At 45.0% G+C, this 23,238-nt stretch overlaps 1 protein-coding gene across 12 annotated transcripts in view; it reads left to right on the top strand.

Moving 5' to 3' along the window:
- The window catches only part of DENND2B (DENN domain containing 2B), a 173,187-nt gene that overhangs the window by 96,183 nt on the left and 53,766 nt on the right, over nt 1–23,238 (top strand). Inside the window, exon 1 of one of the 12 annotated variants that reach the window (XM_082683045.1) lies at nt 10,164–10,187. The exons of the other annotated variants lie outside the window; for them this stretch is intronic. The gene's annotated coding sequence lies outside the window, so the exon portion shown is untranslated. Of the gene's footprint in view, nt 1–10,163; nt 10,188–23,238 lie in introns of those variants that run through there. 12 annotated transcript variants of the gene reach the window in all.

The following is a 23,238-nucleotide window of genomic DNA, read 5'->3' as shown; positions in this document are numbered from 1 at the left end:
ACTAGTAATGATAATAGTAATACTTCACATTTATTTAGTGCGAGGTGATAAGCTAGAGAAAAATTGCACAGAAGATGACATAGTTAGCTTCTTAATATTTGGCTATATTTGGCTTTTATTTGGTTAAATAAGAAATGGCTCCAAGGACATCTTCTTCCTGGGCTTTGCTTCCCAAAATGCGTCCTTGAATCTGCTGGAGCTGGTGCTGTTATCTGGCTCAGCTGGGCTGCTGAGTTTCTGCATGCTCCCTGCCAGGAACGAATGTCCTTTGGCCTCAGTTGGGGTGTGTCCCCAATCCAGCCATCTGGAAGGTCAGAGAAATTAGCCACTAGAATGTGCCCATTAGTGCAATGAGGGGTTACAACCTGTCACTGGAATCTTAAGCCTGGGAACTGCTTCTCTCACAGGGCTTTTCCAAGTTGGAACAGGCTAGCTGTTCTAGCACTGACTGCTCCCTTATTTGGACACTAAATTTTCAGGGTGAGATTGAACTTCTGCTTTGGTTTAGGAGAGTTATTAAAGGATCTGATATTCTTGTGAGTGATTTTCAGAGATAACGTGACATTAGAGCCATACCTTTCTTCACCTGATTCTTTCCTTGGCCTCTAGCCCATTCACTCACAAGACCAGGATGGGATCCTGTCCTCTTACCTCAGTCTTCCTAGGGGAAAAACTAGAGAACACATCATGAAGCCAAGAGTCAGGGTGGCTGAGGCTCGAGAGTCCAGGGCTTTTGGGTGTGACTTCATGCCCAGCGCTGGGGCTTATCTCCTGGCTTTGGGGAACTTACTCTGTGCATCGGCTTGGTGGATTTGTAGTTTATTAGCCCAGCTTCATGGGGTGACCGACCAAGGTGGGGAACAAGGTACAAGGGAGAGGTTTTGGGGGGTGGGAGTGGTGAATGGTGGTGGATATTAGTGGGTGGTGGTGGATGGTCATGGTGGGTGGTGTGGTGCTGCTGAGGGTGAGGAATCTTTCGTGGTAACTTTGAGAACACGCTCTTTCCTGCCCACACCCCACCATGGAAAGCTAATTATACTGAAGCCCTACCCCTCAACTTCTGCCTTTCCTTGTGGTTGACCTCTGTGAGCCTCAGGAATCTAGCTCCTAATGGTGACGTTGGATCCTCCTGGAAGAAGGAAAGCAGGAAGGAGAAGAACACGTTTCCAGTGGTGTGCTTTCTTTTTTTTTTTTTTTTTTAAGATTTTATTTATTTATTTGAAAGACGGAGATCACAAGTAGGCAGAGAGGCAGGCAGAGAGAGAGAGAGAGGGAAGCAGGCTTCCTGCGGAGCAGGGAGCCCGATGCGGGGCTCGATCCCAGGACCCTGAGATCATGACCCGAGCCAAAGGCAGCAGCCCAAACCACTGAGCCACCCAGGCGCCCCTCCAGTGGTGTGCTTTCACTAGTTGGAACTCGCTGTGGGGCAGCCGTCAGCTCTTTGGGCGATTACAATGGGCTTAAAGTGTGATGCTGGATTTGGAAGAGGCTGTAACTCATAGAGACAGGTCTGACTGTGGAGGGGAGGCAGGGCCTCCCACCCAACCCCAGGTGAAGGCTGAATGCACTGAGAAACGGTTCCTGCCGGGAAGGAAAGCACCTCAGGCGGCGGTAAATTCTTTTCGCGCAATGCCTCACTTCACCTGCACAACCACACTTCACGGTGGGAACTGTCATTTCTATATAATTGAGGAGGAAGCCAAAATTTCGGGAGGTTGGGAACTCCCAGCTAGTAGAGGCAGAGCTGGAATTTATATCCAAGATCACGCTTTTCCATTATTCCTTATAGAGGAAACCATGACAAGCCATTTATTTTAATACACTTTTTTATTTTAGAATAGTTATAGATTTACACAAAAGTTGTAAAGATAGTACAGAGAGTTCCTGTAGACCCTGCAAGCCATTAGTTTTTTTTTTTCTTCCCCTACTGGTCCATTTTATGAGGATTCATGGAGTGGGAGAGGGGGAGTACAGATTTGGAGTAAGGATATATTTTCCAAAGATCTTAACTTGGAGATTTTTCAGCTAAGAGTTCTGAAAGTCCCATCAGAGTACATTGTTTCTTCCCTAGTTCCACTGTATCTCAGCTCTGCTGCACTAGGCTAGACCTGGCTTTGACATCTGGTTTCAGAGTCAAATACCCTAATTTCTGATGCTCTTAGTAGAATCGGATAGCAGCAGAGTTTTGGTGTTAGGGAAGGCAGGTCACTGTGGGGATGGTCCCTAGCAGCTTGGCTCCTGGACATTCTTCTGTCTGAGAAGAGGGGAGTGTTAATAGTTTGAGCTGATGTTTCATGGCCTGGAGCAAGAGCCCTCCTGAGGGACACAGGAAACATCAGTGTGGTGAGACCTGTTTGCTTGGATGCTCTCTTGAGTCTGTCCTTGTGTAGTGCAGAGTATCTCGTATCCATCGTATCCGCCCAGGCCTCAGTCTGCAAGCAGGCAGGCTGCCTGTGGGCAGGATAATGTCCGTGGGCAGCTGGTGTGCTTTGTTTTGGGCCCCAGGCACCTTCTCCATTTAAGGGAAAGGGGTCTGCAATCTCCTTGGCTCTGGGTGTGAATGGGCTGGCCCAGCGTTTGCTCATGGCCTTTGCTGGATGTGCTTTTTCAATGAGATCATTTCAGAATTACATTCCAATGAAATTATATTTCACTCAGGACGTGAAACTGGATTTGTGTAAAAGCATTGGCACTAAAACTCAGGGCTCAGAGCAGGGCAGAAATGAAGATAGGGATAAACAGCTCTTCTTTAGAAGGAGAGACAGAAAGAGAGAGAAAACAGTTGTTAAAGGATTTTGTATAGAGATTTGGTACACTGTGAGCATCCCCGGGGAGTCAAGATTGCCCCTCAGACCCTGGAAAGGCAGATTTGATGTTTGTTGTCCCAGCTGCCTGCCACTCCCAGGCAGTATGGATTCACACTCTCACACTGTCCTCTCTCATAGCTTGTTCTGTTTCTGTCTCTGTCTCTCACACGCACACACACACACGCACAGCCCGTCCATGCTGACATTATGATATTATCGTACTCTGTATGATTCTGATTTGTATCTCTGTGTAAATACTGATCTCTCCTCTCAGAATGCCCTTCTCTCTCCTCGTCTGCCTAGGAAACTTTGGTCACTCTCTAAAACTCATGTCGGTGTTGCCTTCTCTGAACTCTGTGGTGCTGCCTTGAGACAAAGTATTTTCTGGGACCTCTGTGCTGTCATCCCCTTGTGCATCCCACTCCATTGAACTTCTCATCCGCTGTATCCGGAGAGCAAGGACATTTCCCCCAGGACCCCGTCCTGTGCTTCATAAAGACCAGGTGCTCAGTAAATGATTGTTGATGGAAGCGAACGAATGAGGACTTGGATGCAAGCCAAAGTTGGGCACTGCAGACAGGGCGAGCCACAGAGTGGTGGCTCACTCAGCATAAGTAATGTCAGACTCCCCGAGACTAGAGAGTCAGATTTGTGGAAAAGGTGATGCATGAGTGCGCACACAAAAATACGGGGAAGTTTGAGGACTGATAAGATAGAGAGCCCAGTGAGTTCTAAGTTCCATGAGCAAATTATGAAGATTGGGTCTGAACTCAGGGTTAGATGATACCACTTCCTAAGTGATCTGTGTGAAGCCACAGCGGGATAGGGAGGAAAGAGCTCTAGATTTGGAATTGGGGGTTCTAGTGGTGCTGCTGATAATACTGATACTCAGCATCGATAAAGTAACATAACGAAGCAACATAGTCTTTACTGTGGACCAAATACCATTCCAGGTGAGTCCATTTATCCTTACAATAAGCCCTGTGAGGCAGCTACAGTATCAACTGCTACAGTATCAACTGTTGCCATATGAAGAACTGAGGTCACACAGCTACAAAGGAGTTCTAGACCTGGTTCTGCACTTACAGCTTGAGTGACCTTGGGGCAAGACCAGCCTCCCTGCTCCTCAGTCTCCTTGAAAAATGGAAAAAATACTGGTGCCTGGCTGGCTTTGTCTGTAGAGCATGTGACTCTTGATCTTGGGGTAGTGAGTTTAAGTCCCTTGTTGGGTGTAAAGACTACTAAAAAAAGAATGGAGGAAGTACCTATTGCATTCAGACTCTGAGGCTTGTTTGGTAGGCTCCACTGAGATAACATGTGCAAGTGGTTTTGGGAGGTATAAAGCACTCCTCAGTACTGTGGAGCCAATGCTGGAGAAGGGAAACTTGCACGGTAATTGTGGTTTAGATATTGGGCTTGTACTTAATGTGTATGCCCCACAACTGTGGGCCACAATTGTATTTCATGGCTCCTTTGGGCTACATCTTTGGTTATATTTAGAATTGGGATTTGAGCTGTTATTAATGAATCAAGAAACCAGTTTTTATTGGAGCCAAGTGTATATATGAATAGTCACTAGAAGCAGATTCTTCGGGCTAACCAGTTCTTCCTTCCTAGTCAGGGAAGTAGTGTGGAAGCAGGGTGGTGGACATTTGCATGGGGGAGAATTACTCTCTCGGGCCCTGAGGAGCAGTGAGATCACTTGAGCCGGTGGTAGAGGGGCTGGGTCAGAGAAGAGGCCTGTGTCAACTCCCAAGAGCCCAGCTGCCCAGCAGTGACTGCAGGAATCTGTGGGCTGGTGGATGTGACCTATTTTTGCTCAGGTGAGAAATTTGTGGGGAGTTTTAGAAATTGATTTACGTCACCATTGCCTTGATAATGGAGACTGTGTCCAAGAAGGTGGCCCTTTTTGTGGGCATTGGGCCCATGAAGGTGCTGATGCTTAGGCTTGGGATGAGCTGTGCTGAGCCAGGCAGTCGATAGGGAGAGGGGTGAAGGGGATGGAGGAGGTTTATCTCCATGTGCAGCCAAGGAAGAGCAGTGTGGCCCTTCTGAAGCCTGGTGTTAACTAGTATTCTCTGCACATCCTTTGAGCCAAGCAGCCTCCTCCATGAGGCCTGAGCTTGGAGTGCCTCCAGCCTGATAGCTGCCTGGATGGGCCCTGATGCCTGTGTGCATAATTATAGGTCACTGAGCAGAACCACTAGTCAGCTACATCCCTCAAAAATGCCTAATTGTAGGCTACACGTATGAAAATATACAAGAGATTAGACGCATGTCATACCTCATTACAAAGAGCAATGGCATGAGTCAGATGTGACTTGGGTGGTTGTTAGTATGTGAGAGCTGCTTGATGAGCTTGCTGGCTGGCCCAGAAGGACGCAGGAGGCCTATTCCCTGTGCTTCCCTTAAGAAGACTGGGCACTTAGGGAAAGGGGAGAGAGTAAACGCTGGGGCCATTGCTTGCTCTTTATATCTGCACTTACACATAAATGAGTGTGGCTGCCTAAAGGTGGATCTGATTCCTCTTTGGGAACTGTCTCCAGCACCAGTTTATAAACCACATTAGAAAATGTCACATTTGAGTCCCAGGACCCTTGGCATTTGTGAGTCTTTAACATTCCTGGATTTAACCATTTCTGACAATCCTGAAGTCCTGTGAAGTATAGTAGTTTGTAAATGGTGGATTGTCAACCTTAAAGGTAAAACTTACCTTTACCAGCACATGAGGTTTATTCAGGAATAGCAGAGAATTGCAGTTCAAGACAAGCAAGGTATGGCAAAACCATAGGCAATTCCAAAGAACAAAGGAGAGGAAGTTTTTTTTTTTTTTTTTTTTTTGAGAGAGAGTGTGTGAGAGTGTGCGTGGGGGTGGGGGTCTGTGTGACGGGGGAAGGGCAGAGGGAGAGAGAATCTTAAGTAGTCTCCATGCCCAGCTCCATCTCACAACCCTGAGATCATGACTTGAGCTGTAATCAAGAGTTGGAGGCTTCACAGACTGAGCTACCCAGGAGCTGGGGAAGCAACCCGGCAGGGAAAGGGGAAGTTGGGCAGGACTGCTATGACAAAAAGCCTGTTGGAGTCAACTGGGGGTTTCAGAATGTAGTGGCTTTTTATTGGCTCAATTGTGACAGCCTCTTACTGGCTGGGCAGTTGCTGGGGGAGGAGAAAAACCTTCTTTCCTCCTGCTGGGACAGGAAAGTAGCTAAAGTACTGTAGACTTCTGTTGGGCCTACAGTTGTGAGGGCTCCCACTTCTGGCCTCCTGACTCCATTAGGTTTCTTTCTCTTAATTTTCACCTTGAGGTGAGTTTGAACCATGGTGCTGCAAGGACTCAGGAGAGCAGGGTACTTTGTTCCAAGTCATCTCTCTCTGTGCCCAGCGTTGACATATCTGCTGAGCTCTGTAGACTGCCATTCAGAATATCTTTGCATTTATGAGGAAAGTAAAATGGGTTAGGATAGGGACTCTATTTTTTTTTTTTAAGATTTTATTTATTTATTTGAAAGACAGAGATTACAAGTAGGCAGAAAGGCAGGCAGAGAGAGAGGGGGAAGCAGGCTCCCTGCTGAACAGAGAGCCCAATGCCGGGCTCGATCCCAGGACCCTGAGATCATGACCTGAGCCAAAGGCAGAGGCTTTAACCCACTGAGCCACCCAGGCGCCCCTGGATAAGGACTCTTATTTTTTTTTTTTTTTAATTTTAAAAAGCTTTTTCAGTATGTGGGACGCCTGAGTGTCTCAGTCCGTTAAGCCGCTGCCTTTGGCTTAGGTTAGGATCCTAGGGTCCTGGGATCGAGTCCTGTATCGGGCTCCTTGCTCAGCAGAGAGCCTGCTTCTCTCTCCGCCTCTGCCTGCCACTCTGCCTGCTTGTGCGTGCGTGCGCTCTCTCTCTGACAATTAATAAATAAATAAAATCTTTAAAAAAATTGTTTTTTTTTTCAGTGTTCCAAGATTTATGGTTTATGTATCACACACAGTGCTCCATGCAATACATGCCCTCCTTAATACCCACCACCAGGCTCACCCATCCCCCAACCACCCCCCAAACCCTCAGTTTGTTTCTCAGAGTCCACAGGCTCTCACATTTCATCTCCTCCCTCCGATTTCCCCCAATTCACTTTTCCTTTCCTTCTGATGTCCTCCATGTTATTCCTTAGGCTCCATAGGTAAGTGAGACCATATGATAATTGACTTTCTCTTCTTATTTCACTCAGCATAATCTCCTCCAGCCCTGTCCATGTTGATACAAAAGCTGGGTTTTCATCCTTTCTGATGGAGGCATAATATTCCATTGTATGTATGGACCATATCTTTATCTATTCGTCTTTTGAAGGGCATCTTGTCTCTTTCCATAGTTTGGTGATTGTGGCCATTGCTGCTGTGAACATTGGGGTACAGATGGCCCTTCTTTTCACTACATCTCTATCTTTGGGGTAAATAGCCAGTAGTGCAATTGCAGGGTCATAGGGTAGCTCTATTTTTAATTTTTAATTTCTTTTTAATTTAATTTTTAATTTCTTGAGTAATCTCCACACTGTTTACCAAGTTGGCTGCAGCAACTTGCATTCCTGCCAACAGTGTAAGAGGGTTCCCCCTTCTCCACCTTCTCTCCAACACTTGTTGTTTCTTGTCTTGTTAATTTTGGCCATTCTAACTGGTAAGGTGGTTTTTGATTTGAATCTCTCTGATGGCTAATGATGATGAACATTTTTTCATGTGTGTGTTAGCCACTTGGGGAAGTGTCTGTTATATCTTCTGTCCATTTTTGGATGTGACTATCTATTTTTTGAGTGTTGAGTTTGAGGAGTTCTTTATAGATTGTGGATATCAGCCCTTTGTCTGTAGTGTTGTTTGCGAATATCTTCTCCCATTCCGTGGGTTGCCTCTTCCTTTTGTTGACTGTTTCCTTTCCTGTGCAGAAGCTTTTAGGATAAGGACTTTTAATATGAGTCTGTGGAGTAGCTTGTGAACCCCCTAAAAGGAAAACCCTAAAATAGTAGACAGAAACTTATGTTCTTATAAACTTCCCGTGGAAGTTCTTGGGGTTTATTAGATAATCACAGGTCTCTGGGACCTCCAAGTAAACAACTGCTATACTCTAAAAAGTGGAGATTTGGGGCAGTTTCCATACGCATCCCCCTTGATATGAAGTTTCTCCAGTACACTGGCAGTTACTGTTTATTCTGACCTAAGATGGTTTTCTCTAGTTCATGGGGTTTTTTTGGTCATATGGCTCTGAATGAGTTAGCACCCTTGAAGAATGCAGATTTTCCTTCAGAGAAAATTCAAATCATGTTCCAAAGCCTCTGAGGGAAGTTTCCAAATGGGAGTTTCAGAAATGTTTTGAGAATGTATTGGAATAAACATTCAAGCCCCTAAGGACTACTTTGAAAAGGAGAATGGTATATCGTGAGTCTGTGTATCATGATTGTTAAATAATCTGCTTCATTACCTGTAGTTATAACTCTCTTGCCCTTAACGGTTGGAACCAAGCCTACAGCCCTAGCACAAGCTAGACAAAGATGATCTTGGAATTATTTCTTTGAAAATCGGTCAGTAATAACTATGTTGTCATTCAGATGTCCTCTAGCAGGATAAATGCCCAAGGTCAATGGGGAAATTATAAGCTCCTTAAGAGAAGTGAAGGCATCTGAAAATACCTCATGTTACCTAGCTGGACCATACTTACCTACTGCTGGGCTAAGGGAGCCTGGGTTCACACAGGAGCCTACTTTGTCTGGTGGTGGTGGGGATAGGGGCGCTTTAATAAATACCCAGCCAGTTGCTCTGGTCTGGTCTGGTCCAGCACACTGTTGTCTCTGCATGAGGCCTCTCCCTAGCTCAGAAGGCAGCCTGAGCTCAGTCTAGATTTCTAAGCTTGTTAGTAACAGTAGAGGTGGTAGGTAGGGTTCATCTGTGGCTCTTGGGGTCCTCTTTCCTCCCAGTTTCCATTTTTTTAGTCATCTCTAAAACCAAGGAATCTCAATAGGGAAGGGAACCTACATGTCCTCTGTGCTAAACTACAAAGCATGGGGAAAGGGGAAATAGACTAACCTTTTCTCCCTCATTCACTGCGTTATTCCCCAGCATTTTAATTGAGTGGCATGGATTAAAAAAATACCTTTCGAAAGAGAGAGCCCTTGTGAACAGACCATTGTTTATAGCTTCATTTGCTCATTTATTTGACAACTATTAATAAACACCTACTGTGTGCTATTTACCCTAAGTTCTGGGATATACTACAGTGAACAAGACAGTCCTTGTCCTCAAGAGCATAGTCTCAATGAAGAAATTGGGAATTAGAAAGAACTTATAGTCTTTAATTGCAATTTAGGAATAAAAAATTCTCCCTCATTTTGTCCATTCTAGATCTTCTCATGTCTGAGTTCTCTTTGGGGGCCATAGAAAACACATATAATCCCTTTTTCACATGAGAGCCTTTCAGAATTCTCAAGGCAATTACCCGCTTCCTCCATCCCGTCTTGTCTTCTCCAGGGTAAACATTCTCCATTCCTTTAGTCATTTCTCCCGTGACATGGCTCTTGAGTGCCCCCTCCATCCTGGTCGCTATCCTCAGGATTCGGTCCAAACCAAGTCTGTCCCTTTGACAGCGTGGAGTCCAGAACTCAACACAATATCCCAAACATTAAGTTCCAGAGACCATTCCAGCCTGGAGCCTTTCTGCATTTCCACTTTTCTCTGCTTGCTCTGGGCCTGGGTGACGGGTGATGGGAAGAGAAGGTCCTGGACTTGGCCAGACTGAGAACATCTTCATATTTGGCTGGCTAATCTAAAAGTGAAAACTCCTTTCTTTTGTCTCCTTTCTGCCTTCACCCCTCACCCCTACCGCTCTCCAGTTGATATAGACAGTCTGCATACAGCCTTGCTGCCAGCAGTTTGCCTTTCATTTTCTGAGTCACTGCTCTTCATTTCCAGGGAAATTAGCATGAAAAAGCAAATTCCAGTTCTGTAACTTTATTCTGTTCCAGCCCTTTGTCCCATTCTGTATCCCAGCACCTTACCCCAAAGGACAAAAGTTGAATCTTGTGACATCACCCTGGTTAGCTATTGTATCAACTGTAGTGATGTCACCAACTGAGGATTATGACTTCAGGGAAGAATGGAGGGAGGGAGTAGAGCAAGCAAGACTCCTTGGGAACAAAGGAGTTATTTTCATGCAAATCTTCACCCAGAAAGCCCAGCTGGCCTTTCTGTGGATGGGCTGTCTGTCAGTGAAGCCTTCACTCAAATTCCCATTGCTCCCTCTCTCTGTGGATTAATGGTTTGATTTGTGGACATTGCCCAAGTCCGAGCATGTGTGGAAGTCCCCTGCCGGCCTGGCTGGCTTCTGGGCTGGCTTTGGGTTTTGTTCACGAGGTCAGTGCTGACTAGAGGTTTTTAGGGAGGGAATTCAGAGGAGATCCTGGGAGCCTGGGGTGAAGCTGGCACAGATGTGCCCTGGCTCTTAGCTGAGAGGGAGCTGGTGTGCAACCACTTCTCTTCAGGCATGGGATGGGGTGGGGATGGGGAGCAGCTGTTCTGTCAGCCGCTGTGTGCCCAAGTGTGCCCTCCATAGACCTGAGTGTTTGCTGCCTGCCTCCTGGGACCAGGTTGGGCCTGCCCTGGGAACTCCTTCTTGGCTCCTTGATGCAGAGACGTAAAAACACCTGCTGCCGAGCTTCCCAGACTTTCTCAGTTCCTGGGCCCTTAGCGTTTCAGTAATGTTTTTCACAGTGTCCTTAGGCCAAAAGAAACACCTAAGCTTCATTTGTGAAGTATTTAGGTCTAAACCATGTAGTTAGAGCTTATATCCTAACAACTGAGTAGTCATTTGAAAAAAAATTATACACATAAATTGAAAGGAAAAATATTTGTATTTTCATGCTTAAATTATCACAGTTACTAATTAATGGGATGGACTGGGCCCTATACAACATCTCTCTTCTTTGTATGGGGACAGATGGAGGCTATGCTTGCAATGAACATAGCATACTGTAGGAACTTGTAGAATCACTATGTTGTACACTTGAAATGCAACATTTTACTATAGTAAAAAAAAAAAAAGGACATCTTGGAATTAGAGTGAGTATTGCCATCCTCATTTCCTGTTCTATATTGCTTTGCACAGGGTACTTGCTTTTTGTCACTGTGATTGCTGACAAGCCAGTTTCGCAAAGCAATGACATCACTGAAAAGAATGTAGTGCAATCTGATGTTAAAAGTGTGAACTTGTGGGGTGTCCAACAAATGTTAAATACTGCTCTGTTCCCCTCAAAGAATTAAAATATTTTGCAGCACCCCCGTGAGTTCATTGTAGTGCTCTAGGGTCCCACAGCACACAGTTTGAGAACCACAGATCTGCGATCAACAAGTAGCACTTGCTTTGTTTAAAGGAGGAAAAAGAGGCAAATTCTGTCCTCATCATAACTCTGAAAGAAATTGGACAGATGGGTGGACAGAGTCCCCATACCTGCTGTCTCTGCTCCAGTGTGACTGCATTTTTGGGGGAAGGCCTTTCTTTGACCAGGGTCTGTGTTTGTGAGAGCTTCCATCTCTCCATCTCTAGGTGTGGAAGAATGATGAAGAGAAAAGGTCTAAAGAGCAGCACTAGAGGATATTTATGATTTTTCTGATATTTCTGATATTTATTTTGTGTTGATTCCAGGTCCTCTGAACTAAATGGCTTAAAGAAAAATGAGGTTTTAACATCAAGAGTTTGAGGGGGGCCATATGTGGGACCTCTGCTAATATCCTTTTCTAACTCTATCCAGATAAGCTGGGCTGCAGGGGTATATTTGGGATGGAGGATGGCTTCCTGACACAAGAGATGGCAAATACCAAGGGACAGACATGCTCTGGTATCAATTATAGAACTCGGTGCCAAACTCTCTAGACTCCGGTGTCTGCCACTTTCTGTGAAACCCTGGGCAAATTTCTTAACCTGAGCCTCAGTCTTCATCCGTAAAATAGGGATACTGACAGCTAGGTTAAATGAGACAAATGCATGGGACGCCTGGGTGGCTCAGTCCGTTAAGTGTCTTACTTGGGCTCAGGTCTTGATCTCAGGGTCCTAGGATTGAGCCAAGGGTCAGGCTTCCTACTCAGCAGGGAGCCTGCTTCTCCCTCTCCCCTCAACCCTCCCCCAACTTGTGCTCTGTCTCTCTCTCTGTTAAATAAATAAATAAAATCTTCAACAACAACAAAAAAGAGATAAATGCATGCATGGAACCAGCAGAGCCTGACAGTATGTGGGTACTTTCTTCTACTAGCTTCCAAAATTGAGAAAGGGCTGTTCTCCAAAGGGAAATTCAACCCTATAGATCTGGCCAAGATCTGTAGTATGAGAGTGACTCTGTTTCTTCTTGATAACTTTGTATATCTAGTGTTCCCAGATCTGCTGAGCCCTGTAACCTGTGTACCCACAATGTAGGTCCCTTTCTTACTCTCTAAGTGGCATTTTAAAAATGAACAGAGTTCTTGGGGTGCCCAGATGGTTCAGTCCTTAAGTGTCTGCCTTCGGCTCAGGTCATGATCTTGGAGTCCTGGGATCGAGCCCCACATCAGGCTCTCTACTCTGCTAGGAAGACTGCTTCTCCCTCTCCCACTCCCTCTGCTTGTGTTCCCTCTTGCTGTCTCTCTATCAAATAAATAAATAAAATCTTAAACAAACATAAAATGAACAGAGTTCTTATTTAATGTAGCTGAATTTATCAGTGTTTTTCCTTAGTTATCATTTTTTGAGTCCTGTTGAAGAAATCTCAGCCTACTCCCAACGTCTGTCTCCTTGGCTTTTGCTTGAGGTTTTTCTTCTGCTTTCAGTGTTCCTCTTCTGCTGCCTTTATCTTTCCCAAGGCCTGCAAGACTCAGCCCAGTGTCACTCCCTGTCTCTTCCGGAAGCCCTCCCTGAAATCCATTCTGTCCACCTGATTAGGTGTCTTTCTCCTTGCTCTCAGAGCTCTTTGTTCATACTACTTTCACAGTTCTTGTTACATTGTACCAAATCCTTTTCAGTCTAACTGGGGCAGGATGGCTTGCTGCTCAGGGGCAAGGGTATGCTGCTCAGGGGCAAGGGTAAAGCACAGTAGCATAGGGGCTTGGCTGGGAAGATGTTCTCAAGGGGTTCTAAGAAGTAAATGAATGAAAGCCTTGGATGCCCACATCTGTCCTTTGCTCTGCTTTTCTGACAGTATTTCCCATCCTTCCTCAACCTGTTTCCTCTTTTGATGAGCATAAAGATCTTGTGGGCAGATTGTGAATCCCTTAGCGAGTATATTCCTGATTGAGAGTTAACTACATTACAGTGCCTCAGACAGGGCTGATGAGTTGTATCCAAAACAGTAGACATCAGAAAAGGAAGGTCCTGTAATTCTTTAAGATCCACAGAAAGGACGCTTGCATTTTACAATTGGGAAATCATTGTAATCTTTGCAGAGAGCAATTTCAGGTGAGTTTTTGGGCTGAAGCCACCCCTGGGCTGAATCTTTTGGCCAGTCAGAAGACTGTCCCCTTTTGGGTTTTCTGAGTGGGTATGATTTTTGCAGGTAGGTCAGACTGAACTGGGAAGGCTGGTGGGGTTGGAAGATGGGCCTGGATAACAGAGCCCAAAGCTGTTAACCCTGCCCAGGGAGGGTCACTCTAAACTGGTGGCAAATCTTTTGTCATTCAAAAAATATTTACTGAGGAGCTGTTTTGTAGCCACTGATGATACAGCTGTGAACAAAACACAAAAATCCTGGGCGCCTGGGTGGCTCAGTGGGGTAAGCCTCTGCCTTACCCCACAGGCCCCATAGGTCATGATCTCAGGGTCCTGGGATCGAGTCCGGCATCAGGCTCTCTGCTCAGCAGGGAACCTGCTTCCTCCTCTTGCTCTCTGCCTGCCTCTCTGCCTACTTGTGATCTTTGTCTGTCAAATAAATAAATAAAATCTTTAAAACGCACACACACACACACACACACACACACACACACACAAATATCCTTAGCTTATATAAGCATAATGAGTGGGAAAGAAAAGTAGACCATAAATGACATGGAGAAAAATAGAGCAGAAAGTGGGGAATAGGAGTGCTGAGGGACAGCACTTTGTTTTTCTGTTTTTTTAAAATTTTATTTTAAGATTTATTTATTTGAGAAAGAGAGAGAAAGAGCACTCATGCAAGAGATCATTGGAGCAGAATGGGGAGTAGGAGAGGGAGAGAAAGAATCTCAAGCAGACTCCCTGCATGAGTGTGGAGCCTGATGGAGGGCTCCATGTGGGGCTCAGTCTCATGACCCTGAGATCATGACCTGAGCTGAAATCAAGAGTCTGATGCTTAGCCCACTGAGCCACTCAGCTGGCCCCGTTTTTGTTTTTGTTTTTTTAATTTTATTTTTAAGTAATCTTCACACCTGGACTCAAACTCACAACCCCAGATCAAGAGCTGCACATTCTACTGACTGAGCTAGCCAGGTGCCTTGAGGAAGGATTTTTGGTAAGAATTTTGTTAATATTAATTTTTTACAATGTGGTCAGGGAGGTTCTCACTAAGAAGGTGGCATCTGACCAAAGTCCTGGAGGAAGAGGGAGCAGGCTTTCTCAGGGGTCTGCCCTAGTTACAGGGCATGGCAGGTATGAAGGCCCTGAGGTAGCACTGTGCCTCATATGCTTGAGGAAGTAATAAGGGGACAGTGGGACTGGTTGGAAAGAGTAAGGGGAAGAGTAGGTGAAGTTAGGTCAAAGAAATCATGGGGCTTCAGCTGATCAGGGCCTTGTGAGTCATTGTAAAGACTTTGGCTTTTACTTGGAGTGATTGGGAGCCCTTTCAAGGTTTTCAGCAGAGAAGTGACAATATCTGCACTAACGCCAGTGGTAGTTTATTGAGGGTGTATTGTGTTAGTTTCCATTTTCTCAGTGAAACAGGAAGCAAAATCAGCTAGAAGAATAAGGACAAGGAAAAAATTTGAAGGCTGAGAGTTGGGGGAAATGGAAAACCATTGCCCAGAGACCTCAGATGTGTTCCTCTTGGTTCTGAGTACCCTCTGTTTTTTGTAGATGGCCTCTTGTTGGTCTCCATATTCTCTTTATAGAGGTGGGGTCTTCTCCCCATGCTACAGATAGGAGAATGGCAATATTGAGACTTGCCCAGTCCCTTTGGCCCGTACTATTTCCTAGTTGCCTTCTGGGAAAGTTGGCCTGTGGATGGTGTGTTTTTCAGAGCAGGGAGGCATCTTGCCATCAGTCAGGTTGAGTTCAGCTAGATTGGAGAACGTGGGAGGGGTGAGAAGGTCGTCAAGATTCAGGATCTGGAAAGGCTTCAGAAAGTTGACATTTGAACCAAATATTTAAGAAAGAATGGGGGAGGAGGACATCAAGACAGAAGGAATTGGTTGAACAAAACCAATGAACGTTCCTGGTGTGCAGGAAATGGCAACTAGTCTGCTGTGGCTGGCTGGAGGGAAGGCACTGTTATGAGGTAAGGGTGCAGCCTTTGAGTCAGCATCATGATGATGGACCCATAGGTTCCTCTCACCAAAGTGAAAGAGGGCAGTGGTTAGCCCCCAGGAGCTGGGCTCCTTGTGGGGCAAGGCTCTGTTCTACTTTCTTTTTCCACATTTGCCAAGTCATTGGACAGAGTAGGCTCCGTTGTCCTGGCAGAGTTGGGTTCAGCTGCTTGCTGAGAGGCTGAGTTTGCAGACTGTGTCTGGGTTTTTAAAACTATCTTGGAAGCCACCAGATTCCTTTGGCCTGGAATTGCCTCACAAGCCCTCACCCCTTTTCAGGCTTTCAGGAAACATTTAAACCCAGCTTTCAGCCTCCACACAATCTGTACTGAAGTGGAGAAGGACCATCTGGCAGGAAAAAGGACAAAATGGTTGAGGTTGAAAACCCAAACTTATAGGCCTCTTTGAAGAGGAGGGTTGGGAAAGAGGATGTGGGAGTGATCAATGGACAGTGAAGAGATGGAAAGAGCTTAATTTTTTTCTGATTATTATTCAACAACAACAGGGAAAAAAAAAAAAAAAAAAAAACATCTTTTCCCGCAGCTGGTTGAGAGGATTTCAGTCTCATAAGGGACCTGTAAAAACAAACCAGATCTCAGTTCCTTTCCACTTGACCAGGCTCATAATCCCCTTGACATTTTTGCTTGAAGGGCTTTTTGGACCTACAAACCCAGAACCTGGGGCTGGAGTGGGGGAAGCTCTAAGGTATAAGTTATGTAGAAATAGTAACAGAGAAACAGGGTCTGGCATTTTGGAGGGAAGCATGGGATAGAGTGGAGAAAATCCTTCCTGGCTCCCGTTCTGAAGCTTCTATTGCCCACCCAGCCAGCCTCCGAGCCCACTTTGTCCCCTTTCCCTTGGAAACCCTTGCTTTTAGGCACAGCAGAGCCAAAGATAGGTTGTGTGCAGATGAGCAGTGAGAAATGAATTGGGAATGGAGGGGTGGAGAAGGGGGATGAAGGAGGAGAAACCCATTTGAATGAGATGAAAGCAGGTTTCCCAGGAACAGCCTCGTCTTGTGGGTATGTTGGATGAGAACCTGTAACTGCAGCCCCCGCTCCAGAAGGTAATAGTGACCGTTGTGAGAGGATTGACTGAAAGCCCCAAGGTGGACAACATCAGCTGAGGGATGGAAGGAGGAAAAGGCCTGCCATTGACAGTCCGACGGGGTGGCAGCCACAGTTGGAAAACTCCCTTTTCACAGTTTTATAGCAGCTGTGACTTTGGGAAGAGAAGGAGTGCCCTTTAAAGGATACGGCCAGTATGGAATTTCTAGGACCCCTTATCACCGTTGCTTTCGACTCTTTAGGGATCCTCTTTTGTCATCAGTTAAAAAGTCAGTTAACATTAAGTTGAGGACCTAGGGAAGAGCTAGCTAAAGCTGCCCTCTAGCTTTCTCAGCCAGGTGGGGACAGAGGGGGCCAGCATGGCAGGAGAGCGGTGTGGCTGAACATCCTAGGAATCCCAAACAGCAGAGGCTGAGCCCATGAGCTGTTAGTCCAGGCAGAGCCAGGAAAGGGAGACACAGCCCTTAGCCCAAGGCCAGAACATCTGCTAGAGAGAAGGGAAGACTCAAACACTCACACGTTTGAGAACTCTGGTTTGAGTGGTTAAACCACTTTGGGTGGTTAAAAGGAACTCATTCTAGTGATGACCCTCCTGGAAGCTGGTAGTGCCAGTGTTGCTTGCTGGGACTTTTGAAGGGGGGAAATTAAAGACCTAAGCCCTCCTCTGGGGGAGCTGCTGGTCTGTCTGTTCCTTTTCTTGGCCAAGGACCTGCAATGATGAAAGGTTGCAGGAGGGAGTCAGTAAGAGGGGAAGGAGGGTTTGAGCAGGTGTTCCCTGGGCGGGGGGCGGGGGTGTGCTGACGTCACCATGGTGAGACCACAACTGTATGGAGCTGTGCATCCTCTAGGGTCTCAGTGCACACATAGAGCTCCGTTCCCTTTCCCACCTCTTCCTTCCCTCCAGGCTGTCCACAGGGGAGATTGCTTAAGAAATTAGTGAAATGTAGTTAGCAGAAATTCTCTGATATGGTTTAGAGGTTTCCTTTGTCGGATATCTTGACTTCTTACCTGGACCAGTAAAGTGGAGTGCTTGGCAGGGTCTGTGTTTCCTCTACAGGGCAACTTTAACTCCAGCAGAATGGGACTCTTCCATCCAAGTGCTGCTGTCTGTTTCTCATCACCAAATGCTGGTTCAAATGTCTCCTCCTTCAGGGGCAAGATGTCTTGTCACGTCCACAGTTAGGCCCATTGGGAAAGTCTCTCACAGACCTTTAGAAGTATCACCTAAACAAGGGGGAACTTTTTTTTTTTTTGTCTAGGGTAGGAAGGTTTATTCTTAGAGGTTGGGCATCCCTCGGAAGGCATGCCCTTCAGAGCCTGACCTGATGGATCTCTTTCTGGACCTTCGGGAGAGCATTTATGGTCATGGGATTGGATTATAGGGAGAAGGAGTGGGAGAGAGAGAGTTGCAAGATGAAGGCTGGCCCAGGCTAAAGCTAGGAGCCTTCCAGAGGTCTTTCCTCCAGTGGCAGTGAGGAGAATAGAAGGGAAGGGGGGGTTCAAATGGCTCAGAGGTGGTGTGCCCTGCACTGAAATAGCCTCCTCTTCCCTGCACTATGTAGGCCTGGCTCTCCAGAGACTTCGTGTAGCTGCTCCACTGGAAGCATGTTCCTGGTACAGTGCCTCTTAACCCTCACCTGCTGGGACTTAGTCTAGGGCTACAGCACTCACCTGCTGATGGAGAGTCAGCTGGCCAGTGGCAGGCACCGGGTGGGGAGGGACAGCCATAAGTTGGAGAGAACTTGCTGCATCTAAATGGGCCCCTTTTACTCAGTCTAGTCAGCTGTGGCCACGCAGAAATGCAGAGAGTGACATCAGATTTTCTAATTTTTCAAGAGAAAGGCCAGTCTGACTTTTTATTTGTATTTTATTTGTATCTCCCCACTTTTTAAAATGTTTGGTAATTAATTCAAATTTCTTAAAAATAAAGGGAAGGCCGGATGAGACCTATTTTTGCTCTTATAAAACATCAGCAATGTCTTCAGGTATAAACTCTTTCTCCTAGGAGTCGAAAGTGAGGAGAAAGTGCAGAAGGCAGATGTTAGCTACCAGAGGTGGGTGGCAGGAAGAGTTGCTCTGAGATACAGGAGCATTGAGCAGCAGAAAATTGAGGAACTGTTTAGAGGAGACATTGATAATGCTTTCCCCGGACCTCATGTTGGACCTGCTCTCTGTCGTTGAAGGTCGGTGGTTCCTGTGCAGGTTGGAAGAAGCTGAGGGGTGGGAGGAGGATAAGGGACTAAATGAATATCCATCTTTTATTCGCTTGCAGCTGGGAAACCTTAGGAAGATGGTCAGTAGTCACCTTTGTACCTTTCCAAGTCCTCAAAAAGCAGTAGGACACAAGCTTTCACCCTTAGAGGTATATAAACTAGCTTAAAATGCAAATTCCTAGGCCCCATTCCTATAGATTTCCATTCAGGAGGTAGAGGTGGGGCCTGGGACTGTATTTTTAATAAGTGCCCCTTTGATGTGAAGGAGGGTAAGTAGATAGTGGAGTCAGACAGAGCTGTGCCCACATTCCTGCCCTGTTCGTTCACTAGGTGAGTGATCTTGGGCCATTCAATCTCTCTGAACCTAAATTTCCTGATTAGAAAACTTGTCCTGGAGAGTAGTGAGAGCTGAATTAGAAGATGATTAGAGGTAATACAGAGTCCTGGCTCCAAGCTGGGGCACTAGTGCAGGCTACCTGGCTCAAATTCCTGCTGGGCCACTTTCTAGCCTAGTGACTTAAGGCAAGCTGTTTAAGTGCTCTGTACCTTGATTTCCTTGGTAACATGTAAATAATAATAGTATCTACTTCTTAGGGTTGTTCCTAGGATGAAGTGATTTAATACATGTGAAGCGCTTATAACTTTAGCTGTTACAGAAAGAATTTAGGAACATGTCTTAATAAATGTACCTTTGCCTTTCCCGAGGTCCTCTAACATAAGCAACAAATAGGTTAAGGCCTACTTCAAATGTCACCTCCCTATGAGGCATTCCTGGGGTCCAGTTTTTACCTGACTCTTCTCCCTTTATAGTTATATCTTCCGAGGGCAGAGACTGTGTCTGAATGTTTTTATATCCTTGTGCCTTTGCACAGTGCTTGCATAAGCAAATGAATTGAGTGACAGTAGTAACAGGGAGTTTAAAGATGACTTAAGGCCAGGAATGGACTGGTTGTTTTCCAAATACCTCGAGCAGCATGACCTGGAAGAAAAACCATTTATTAAGCTTCTGTGCCAGGCAATCACATGAGGTAGGTCATATTATTATTATTGCTCTTAGGGTGAGAAAGTTGAGTCTTTGAAACTCACTTGTGCAGTGTCATTTAACTACCAGTTGGTAGAGGCAGGGTTGGAATTAGTTATCTGACCCCAAGTCAGGTGTTCTTCCCGCTGCACCTCAAGTACCTGGGTTGGTGGTTTCTTTGTCTCGTCTCAATGCAGAGTTTGTAGAACAATTTTAGGAGTACCTTATTATAGTCCTTTTTCTGGATAGTCCTGACTCTTCAGATGGTTGTCTATAATTTGTCAGAGTTGGGTTTTTGAGCTACTCATGACTGGTGGTAGATGCTAACTGAACAATTTCATTTTCTAAACATGCAGTTTCTGCTGGACTTTGCATCGAAGGGCCTGAGAACTAACGAAACAGCCTCTCAGCCCCCTTCTCTGCTCCATTCCCAATGGGTATTTCCTCTACTGGGAGTATCTTCTCTCCCTGCAGCCAGGCTAACTGAGATGTCAGACTGAAAGCCTAGCTGAGGGGCACCTGGGTGGCTCAGTGGGTTAAGCCTTTGCCTTTGGCTCGGGTCATGGTCTCAGGGTCCTGGGATTGAGCCCCACATCGGGCTCTCTGCTTAGCGGTGAGCCTGCTTCCCCCTCTCTTTGCCTGCCTCTCTGCCTGCTTGTGATCTCTCTCTCTTTCTGTCAAGTGAATAAATAAAATCTTAAAAAAAAAAAAAAAAAAAGCCTAGCTGAGAGCCTGGAGTTGCTCTTAGCGCCCTGGAAGAAGCAGTGTCCTTCAGGAAGCCATCCATGTACAGTGTGCAAGTCTGAGCTTCAGGTGTAAAGGGTTAGCCTGGTCCTTAGTTTCTCAAGCCCCTAGATTATTCCCTGATCTCACAGACCTGGCCTAGAGAGAGCAGGTGGGAGGAAGGATGGCAAGTTGGCATCTCTTTTCTTCTGACAGAATGGGCCTGTCTGGGGTTTTCAGCGGTGCCTGCCCAACGTGCCTGATCTCCAAGGCTACTTTTTTTGAGAATAGCAGCTGTGCTCTTGCAGAAGTGTGATCAAGAATCCTTGCCATGGGCCTCGTAGAAATTTTGATCCACTCCTCTCTTGGTTACCTCTTCCCAGGCTCTTTCTTCTTGGCCCAAACAAATGTCAGAGTCATCTGTTATTTTTCCTTCTTACTAAGTTGGCTCTGTGTTCTCATATTCAACTACATGAAAGCATTTCTGAGCAGTGGGCCCACCCTCCTTAGATCGGAAATTCGGGGAAAGAAAGAATATATTTTTTATCATGTTATTTTAATATCTTTCAGTTTCTGGTCTTTCCACAGATCTTCTGCCCTTTCCCTGAGGACTTGCCCTGGAGCTGCTAGAACATGTCTAGTGTTGTTTTGATGGGTTATGATGGTTATTGTGACCATTGTTACCATGGGCACTGTGCTCCCTGAGGACCCTGAGAGCCGGCCTGGGAAAGCTTCCAGAGGCTGCCTCTCTTCTCCTTCTTCTGTTGCACACACAGCCATATGCCAAGCACTTCACTTGGCACTGGGTTGGGGGCAGATAAAGATCTCATGAGAGCTGGTGTGCACAGAGGCTCTGGTGGCAGGCTTGACTTCTGCTTATCCTCAGTGTCATCATCATCATTGTCATCATCATCGTCATCATCACTAACATGCTGTATACTTAGGTTTATAAAGATTCTCCCCTCCCCAACAACTAGAGAAAGCTTTTCTCTACTTTGTGAAGGACAAAAGTGAGGCTTAGGTTTGGTTTTCTTGTCACTGAGACCAATCACTTATTCGTGCCAAGGTAATAAGTAAGATGGCCTCTAAGAATAAGGTCTTTTAGTGGCTGTAAATAAATCTGTTTAACTTTCCCATCCCAATGCACTTCATTTTTGGGAATGCTTGGTGTATCAATTGTGTTCTTTCTCACATCCACTCTCCAGCGCACTTAAAAGATTTTTTTTGCCCTTAGGTTTTAATGGCTATATTGAGATGTAATTCACATATTATAAAATTCACACATTTCAGTTGTTTTTAGTTTATTCACAGAGCTGTGCAACCGTCACCATGATCTAATTCCAGTACTTTTTTTTTCACCTCAAAAAGAAACCCATACTCATTGTAGCCATTCCCTATTCTGCCACTTTCAACCCAACCTAGGCAACCACTAATTTACTTTTTGTCTCTATAGATTTGTCTGTTCTGGACATTTTGTAAAAATGGCACCAGGGTTCTTGCACATTATATAGTGTATCACTACTCATTCCTTTTTATGTCTGAATCATGTTCCATTGTATGGATATACCTTTGTGCTTTCATCCATGGATGGACATTTAGATTGTTTCTACTCTTTGGCTATTATGAATAATGCTGTTATGAACATTTGTATATAGGCATTTTGTGGGCACAGTGTTTTTATTTCTCTTGGATATAAACATAAGAGTGGATCATGGGAGGTCATATGGTTACTCTGTACAACTTTTCTGAACGCCGAACTGTTTTCCAAAATGGCTGCACCATTGTACATTCTCACCAGCAATAAATGAAGGTTCCAGTATCTGCACAGCCTTACAAGCATTTGTTTTTATCTGTCTGTTTCATTATAGCCATCCTGGTGGGTGTGAGGTTATATTACTTCATTGTAGTTTGGATTTCTGTTTCCCTGATGACTGGTGATTGTTTCGTAAGCTGACTGGCTGATTTTATATCTTGCCTATTCAAATCCTTTGTCCAGTTTTTAATTGGGTTATTTATCTTTGTTATTGAATTGAAAGAATTCTTTATACAGTCTGGATACAAGCTCCTTAGCAGATATATGATTTGCAAATAATCCCCCCCTCCATTTATGGGTGTCTTTTCAATTTCTTGGTGGCATTTTTATAGCACAAACATTTTAAATTTTGATATAATGCAGTTTATGTCTTTTTTTGGTGCTGGTCCTTTTGTTATCAGATCTAAGAAACCATTGCCTAATCTCATGATACAAAGATTTACCCCTGTTTTCTTCTAAGCTTTGGTTTTATAATTTTTTACTCTTACACTTAGGTCAGAGATCCATTTTTACTTATTTATTTTTTTGTATGGTATAAGGTAAGCGTCCTACTTTAGTTTTTGCATATGAATATCCAGTTGTCCTAGCATCATTGGTTGAAAAGACTTCTTTCCCTATTGAATAGTCTTGGCATTCTTGTTGAAAACCAATTGACCACGAACGTTTGGGTTTATTTCTGGACTCTCAGTTTTATTCCCTTGATCTCTGTTTCTATTCTTATGTCTGTATACACTGTCTTGATTACTGTGGCTTTGTAGTATGTTTTGGAATTAGTCTGAGTTTACTAACTTTATTCTTTTTTTTTAAGATTGTTTTGGCTGTTCTGGATCTCTTGAATTGCCATAAAATTTTAGGACCAATTTGTCAGCTTCTGCAGTTGATGGATATTCTGTTAATTTATAAATCAATTTGGGGAATATTGCCATCTTAATGAACGATTTTGAATTTTCTGATCCATGAACATGGGATGTCTATTTATTTTTGTCTTCTTTAATTTCTTTCAATGATGTTTTATAGTTTGCACTATACAAGGCTTACATTTCTTTTGCTAAATTTATTCCCAAGTATTTTTGTAAGTATTCTTAGAAATATTAAGGTTTTTTCCTGCTCT

This window comes from Mustela nivalis (genome assembly GCF_964662115.1).
Source record: "Mustela nivalis genome assembly, chromosome: 9".
NCBI classification, from domain to species: Eukaryota; Metazoa; Chordata; class Mammalia; order Carnivora; family Mustelidae; genus Mustela; species Mustela nivalis.
This window is presented reverse-complemented; position numbering and strand designations above follow the sequence as displayed.